The following is a 7,713-nucleotide window of genomic DNA, read 5'->3' as shown; positions in this document are numbered from 1 at the left end:
CGAAAACAGGGGCTGCCGCGTGGAATGGCAGCCTACACGCAGATGCGAATTCGGCAGCGCACGATGGCTTGAGCAGGTCATGGGTTCGACTTGGCGCGATCTGAAACCTGGACGAGGGACTGTCGACGCTGGACGAGCCAGCGCGGTGGCCTGTCGTGCCCCGTTCAGGGGGGGCCTGCCGCGGAGACAGCCCTCGCGGGCTCGACAGCGCAGGCCAGCGTCCCCGACGTCGCTGGCCGCGGCAGGCGAGCTGCCGGGGTTCCCGCATTCCTACAAGAAAACGTCGTGCTTTCCACATGAAACCAATCCAGTAAAATCAGCCATATTTTTATGAGGCTGCCCACTGAATTTGGGGTCATTCCGGGCCGGTTCCTAGTTTTGCGGATTTACTCGATTTCTAATGGTAGGAAAATTAAAACAAATACTTCCCGACCTCGAAAAATTCTGGGAAAATTAATGAAGGTGGATTGGATTTTTGCCAACCTCTGTGCAAAATTTCAGCTCAAAATACCAAGAAATGAATTTTTTAGAGGGGGGGTGACAGCTGGGACCTAGTAGTGTCTCCCCCTGCCAGAGCTGCAATGACACTTATTGCTCTTTAGGGAGCCACCAGGCCGGCGCCCCTCAAAGACCACACGCGCGCGCGCGCCCGCCCGCGCTGGGCGCTGGGGCGCTGGGGCCTGAGGGCCTGGGGCCCTTGGGGGCCCTTGGGCGCTTGGGCGCGCGCGCGCGGCCCCCGCAGCCATGCCGCGCTGCGCGACGCGCGGACAGCCCCTGCTGGCTTGCTCTCTCGCCCGCGGGGGGGCTGCCTTCGGGCCCTGGCCCCCCGCGTTCTGGCCTGCCCCCTGCGTGGGAGAGGCTAGGCGCTGCAGGGGCCAGCCCGACGTCGCTGGCCGCGGCAGGCGACAGCCCGACATCGCTGGCCGCGGCAGGGGCCAGCCCGACGTCGCTGGCCGCGGCAGGCGACAGCCCCTGCTGGCTTGCTCTCTCGCCCGCGGGGGGGCTGCCTTCGGGCCCTGGCCCCCCGCGTTCTGGCCTGCCCCCCGCGTGGGAGAGGCTAGGCGCTGCAGGGGCCAGCCCGACGTCGCTGGCCGCGGCAGGCGACAGCCCCTGCTGGCTTGCTCTCTCGCCCGCGGGGGGGCTGCCTTCGGGCCCTGGCCCCCCGCGCTCTGGCCTGCCCCCCGCGTGGGAGAGGCTAGGCGCTGCAGGGGCCAGCCCGACGTCGCTGGCCGCGGCAGGCGAGCCGCCGGGGTTCCCGCATTCCTACAACAAAACGTCGTGCTTTCCACATGAAATCAATCCAGTAAAATCAGCCATATTTTTATGAGGCTGCCCACTGAATTTGGGGTCATTCCGAGCCGGTTCCTATTTTTTCCGATTTCCTCGATTTTTAATGGTAGGAAAATAAAAAAAAATACTTCCCGACCTCGAAAAATTCTGGAAAAAATACTTCCCGCGGGACAGTGTTGGCAGATTCGGCAGCGCAGATTTGTGCGGCTGCAGGTTCGTCGGGGAAAATCGGCAGCGCAGATTGTCTGACGAGCATGGGCTGGACGCTGGACTGTCCAGGCCAGGCAGGAAAAGTCGTCGAGGGGACACGCTGACGAAACAGCGCTGGTTCAGGCACGGCGGGCAGTGCTGGAATCGGCAGCGCCGACGAAATCGGCAAAGTCGGCAGAATCGGCAGCAGGTGCTGGCGATGAGTCTGGACGGGCTGGATAGTCCAAGGCTCGACGAGAAAGACTGCTGGCTTAGACACTGGGGCAGTGGCAGCCCGCGGGACAGCGTCGGCAGATTCGGCAGCAGTGTCTGTTTCGGCAGCGTTGGCTCGGAATCGGCAGAGCCGGCGAAATCGGCAAAGTCGGCAGCAGGTGCTGACTGTGAGTCTGCACGATTTATGGTCCAGGGCTTGACGGAAAAGACTGTTGGTCCAGACAAGGGGGCAGCGGCAGCCATGCCAACAGGGGGGAATCGGCAGCGCAGATTTTTCGACGAACATGGGCTGGACGCTGGACTGGCCGGGCCATGCAGGAAAATTCATCGAGGGGACACGCTGAAGAAACAGCGCTGGTTTAGACACGGTGGGCGCAGTGTTGGAATCGGCAGCGCCGATGAAACCGGCAAAGTCGGCAGAATTGGCAGCGGGTGCTGGCGATGGGTCTGGACGGGCTGGATAGTCCAAGGCTCGACGAGAAAGACCGCAGGTTGAGACACTGGGGCAGTGGCAGCCCGCGGGACAGTGTTGGCAGATTCGGCAGCGCAGATTTGTGCGGCTGCAGGTTCGTCGGGGAAAATCGGCAGCGCAGATTTTTCGACGAGCATGGGCTGGACGATGGACTGTCCAGGCCAGGCAGGAAAATTTGTCGAGGGGACACGCTGACGAAACAGCGCTGGTTCAGGCACGGCGGGCAGTGTTGGAATCGGCAGCGCCGACGAAATCGGCAAAGTCGGCAGAATCGGCAGCGCAGATTTTTCGACGAACATGGGCTGGACGCTGGACTGGCCGGGCCATGCAGGAAAATTCATCGAGGGGACACGCTGACGAAACAGCGCTGGTTCAGGCACGGCGGGCAGTGGTGGAATCGGCAGCGCCGACGAAATCGGCAAAGTCGGCAGAATCGGCAGCGGGTGCTGGCGATGGGTCTGGACGGGCTGGATAGTCCAAGGCTCGACGAGAAAGACTGCTGGTTTAGACACTGGGGCAGTGGCAGCCCGCGGGACAGTGTCGGCAGATTCGGCAGCGCAGATTTGTGCGGCTGCAGGTTCGTCGGGGAAAATCGGCAGCGCAGATTTTGCGACGAACATGGGCTGGGCGATGGACTGTCCAGGCCAGGCAGGAAAATTTGTCGAGGGGACACGCTGACGAAACAGCGCTGGTTCAGGCACGGCGGGCAGTGTTGGAATCGGCAGCGCCGACGAAATCGGCAAAGTCGGCAGAATCGGCAGCGCAGATTTTTCGACGAACACGGGCTGGACGGTGGACTGTCCAGGCCAGGCAGGAAAATTTGTCGAGGGGACACGCTGACGAAACAGCGCTGGTTCAGGCACGGCGGGCAGTGTTGGAATCGGCAGCGCCGACGAAATCGGCAAAGTCGGCAGAATCGGCAGCGCAGATTTTTCGACGAACATGGGCTGGACGCTGGACTGGCCGGGCCATGCAGGAAAATTCATCGAGGGGACACGCTGACGAAACAGCGCTGGTTCAGGCACGGCGGGCAGTGGTGGAATCGGCAGCGCCGACGAAATCGGCAAAGTCGGCAGAATCGGCAGCGGGTGCTGGCGATGGGTCTGGACGGGCTGGATAGTCCAAGGCTCGACGAGAAAGACTGCTGGTTTAGACACTGGGGCAGTGGCAGCCCGCGGGACAGTGTCGGCAGATTCGGCAGCGCAGATTTGTGCGGCTGCAGGTTCGTCGGGGAAAATCGGCAGCGCAGATTTTGCGACGAACATGGGCTGGGCGATGGACTGTCCAGGCCAGGCAGGAAAATTTGTCGAGGGGACACGCTGACGAAACAGCGCTGGTTCAGGCACGGCGGGCAGTGTTGGAATCGGCAGCGCCGACGAAATCGGCAAAGTCGGCAGAATCGGCAGCGCAGATTTTTCGACGAACACGGGCTGGACGGTGGACTGTCCAGGCCAGGCAGGAAAATTCGTCGAGGGGACACGCTGACGAAACAGCGCTGGTTCAGACACGGTGGGCGCAGTGTTGGAATCGGCAGCGCCGAGAAAATCGGCAAAGTCGGCAGAATCGGCAGCAGGTGCTGGCGATGAGTCAGGACGGACTGGATAGTCCAAGGCTCGATGAGAAAGACCGCTGGTTTAGACACTGGGGCAGTGGCAGCCCGCGGGGCAGTGTCGGCAGATTCGGCAGCAGTGTCTGCCGATTCGGCAGCGTTGGCTTGTTGGCGCGGGGGGCCGATTCGAGTGGGGACTTGGGCAGCGGGCAGTGAAAGCAAGAGTTTCCCCGATGCTGCCGGGAAAAACGCTCCCCGGGATGGCCGGGTGAGATGACCCGGCGGCCCGCGACGGGTCATTCAATTCCATGCCCCGTCAACATAACTCCCGATGTACTGTTTGCTTTTTCGGAAGAAGAGATCCATCCCCCCATCCTCGGCCAGCCAAAAACGCTCCAATTAATGGCCGGGTGAGATGACCCGGAGGCCCGCGACGCGTCATTCAAATCACTGCCCTATCGGCTACAACTGCTGATGGGTGGGATTAGAGGCCTGCCATGGTGGTGAGGGGCGGCGAGGACCGTGAAAGCTAGAGTTTTTCAGAGGCTGCCGGGAAAAAGGCCCCTCGGGTGGCGGGGTGCGAGGACCAGGCGCGTCATTCAATTCTCTTCCCTATCAACTTGGCTCCCGTTGGCGGGATTGGAGGCCTACTGTTTGTTACAGGGCTAAAATCGTCAGGGGAAGAGCTGACGAAACAATGCTGGTTTGGATGCAGGGGGTAGTGTTGGAATCGGCAGCGCGGACAAAATCGGCAAAGTCGACAAAAAAGACTGTTGGTCTGGACATCGGGGCAGCGGCAGCCATGCCGACAGGGGGGGAAATCGGCAGCACAGATTTGTGCAGCTGCAGGTTCGTCGGGGAAATCGGCAGCGCAGATTTTTCGATGAACATGGGCTGGAAGATGGACTGTCCAGGCCAGGCAGGGAAATTCGTCAAGGGGACACGCTGACGAAACAGCGCTGGTTCAGGCACGGCGGGCAGTGTTGGAATCGGCAGCGCCGACGAAATCGGCAAAGTCGGCAGAATCGGCAGCGGGTGCTGGCGATGAGTCTGGACGATTTATAGTCCAGGGCTTGATGGAAAAGACTGTTGGTCCAGACAATGGGGCAGTGGCAGCGCGGATTTGTGCAGCTGCAGGTTCGTCGGGGAAAATCGGCAGCGCAGATTTTTCGACGAACAGGGGCTGGGCGCTGGACTGGCCGGGCCAGGCAGGAAAATTCGTCAGGGGGGCACGCTGACGAAAACAGGGGCTGCGGAGTGGAAAATCGGCAGCGCAGATTTTTCGACGAACAGGGGCTGGACCGGCCGGGCCAGGCAGGAAAATTCGTCAGGGGGGCACGCTGACGAAAAGAGGGGCTGCCGCGTGGAAAATCGGCAGCGCAGATTTTTCGACGAACAGGGGCTGGACGCTGGACTGGGCCAGGCAGGAAAATTCGTCAGGGGGCACGCTGACGAAAAGAGGGGCTGCCGCGTGGAAAATCGGCAGCGCAGATTTTTCGACGAACATTCGTCAGGGGGGCACGCTGACGAAAAGAGGGGCTGCCGCGTGGAAAATCGGCAGCGCAGATTTTTCGACGAACATTCGTCAGGGGGGCACGCTGAGGAAAACAGGGGCTGCCGCGTGGAAAATCGGCAGCGCAGATTTTTCGACGAACAGGGGCTGGATGCTGGACCGGCCGGGCCAGGCAGGAAAATTCGTCAGGGGGGCACGCTGACGAAAAGAGGGGCTGCCGCGTGGAAAATCGGCAGCGCAGATTTTTCGACGAACAGGGGCTGGACTGGCCGGGCCAGGCAGGAAAATTCGTCAGGGGGGCACGCTGACGAAAAGAGGGGCTGCCGCGTGGAAAATCGGCAGCGCAGATTTTTCGACGAACAGGGGCTGGACGCTGGACTGGGCCAGGCAGGAAAATTCGTCAGGGGGGCACGCTGACGAAAACAGGGGCTGCCGCGTGGAATGGCAGCCTACACGCAGATGCGAATTCGGCAGCGCACGATGGCTTGAGCAGGTCATGGGTTCGACTTGGCGCGATCTGAAACCTGGACGAGGGACTGTCGACGCTGGACGAGCCAGCGCGGTGGCCTGTCGTGCCCCGTTCAGGGGGGGCCTGCCGCGGAGACAGCCCTCGCGGGCTCGACAGCGCAGGCCAGCGTCCCCGACGTCGCTGGCCGCGGCAGGCGAGCTGCCGGGGTTCCCGCATTCCTACAAGAAAACGTCGTGCTTTCCACATGAAACCAATCCAGTAAAATCAGCCATATTTTTATGAGGCTGCCCACTGAATTTGGGGTCATTCCGGGCCGGTTCCTAGTTTTGCGGATTTACTCGATTTCTAATGGTAGGAAAATTAAAACAAATACTTCCCGACCTCGAAAAATTCTGGGAAAATTAATGAAGGTGGATTGGATTTTTGCCAACCTCTGTGCAAAATTTCAGCTCAAAATACCAAGAAATGAATTTTTTAGAGGGGGGGTGACAGCTGGGACCTAGTAGTGTCTCCCCCTGCCAGAGCTGCAATGACACTTATTGCTCTTTAGGGAGCCACCAGGCCGGCGCCCCTCAAAGACCACACGCGCGCGCGCGCCCGCCCGCGCTGGGCGCTGGGGCGCTGGGGCCTGAGGGCCTGGGGCCCTTGGGGGCCCTTGGGCGCTTGGGCGCTTGGGCGCGCGCGCGCGGCCCCCGCAGCCATGCCGCGCTGCGCGACGCGCGGACAGCCCCTGCTGGCTTGCTCTCTCGCCCGCGGGGGGGCTGCCTTCGGGCCCTGGCCCCCCGCGTTCTGGCCTGCCCCCTGCGTGGGAGAGGCTAGGCGCTGCAGGGGCCAGCCCGACGTCGCTGGCCGCGGCAGGCGACAGCCCGACATCGCTGGCCGCGGCAGGGGCCAGCCCGACGTCGCTGGCCGCGGCAGGCGACAGCCCCTGCTGGCTTGCTCTCTCGCCCGCGGGGGGGCTGCCTTCGGGCCCTGGCCCCCCGCGTTCTGGCCTGCCCCCCGCGTGGGAGAGGCTAGGCGCTGCAGGGGCCAGCCCGACGTCGCTGGCCGCGGCAGGCGACAGCCCCTGCTGGCTTGCTCTCTCGCCCGCGGGGGGGCTGCCTTCGGGCCCTGGCCCCCCGCGCTCTGGCCTGCCCCCCGCGTGGGAGAGGCTAGGCGCTGCAGGGGCCAGCCCGACGTCGCTGGCCGCGGCAGGCGAGCCGCCGGGGTTCCCGCATTCCTACAACAAAACGTCGTGCTTTCCACATGAAATCAATCCAGTAAAATCAGCCATATTTTTATGAGGCTGCCCACTGAATTTGGGGTCATTCCGAGCCGGTTCCTATTTTTTCCGATTTCCTCGATTTTTAATGGTAGGAAAATAAAAAAAAATACTTCCCGACCTCGAAAAATTCTGGAAAAATTAATAAAGTTGGATTGGATTTTTGCCAACCTCTGTGCAAAATTTCAGCTCAAAATACCAAGAAATGAATTTTTTAGAGGGGGGGTGACAGCTGGGACCTAGTAGTGTCTCCCCCTGCCAGAGCTTCAATGACACTTATTGCTCTTTAGGGGGGTGCCCCCTGACTGGCCATGGGGCGCGCTGGCCTGGCGCCCATAGGCCTGCCGCGGGGGATATGTGGGCTGTTGCTAAACTCGGACTAAGGTGGGGGGCCTCATGGCCCGAAGTATTGCCGGCATCGATGACCCGTTTTCCGGCCGGCGACGACCCGATTCCGGCCACCGTCTTCGGGACCCGCTCCAAGCCGTCGGGCGCGTTGGGGCTGCTTATCCGCGGCGTGGGCGTGGCATTCATTTGCCGTGCTTGTGCCAAGGTGCTGGCAGCTGCTGCGCGGCTGTCTGCTTGCCGCGACGTCACGGCGGCGGTGGCCGCTGCCCCTGCTCGCAAGTCGGAGGCCTGGCCGACGTGGCTGGTGCGGACCGCCGAGCTTGGGGATTGCGAGGAGAGCTCTACGCTGGCGTGGGCGTGGCATTAAATTGCCGTGCGCGCGCCCATG

This window comes from Populus nigra, chromosome 2 (assembly GCF_951802175.1).
Source record: "Populus nigra chromosome 2, ddPopNigr1.1, whole genome shotgun sequence".
Taxonomy (NCBI): domain Eukaryota; kingdom Viridiplantae; phylum Streptophyta; class Magnoliopsida; order Malpighiales; family Salicaceae; genus Populus; species Populus nigra.
The sequence above is the reverse complement of the archived record's forward strand: the minus strand, read 5'-3'. Positions refer to the sequence as shown.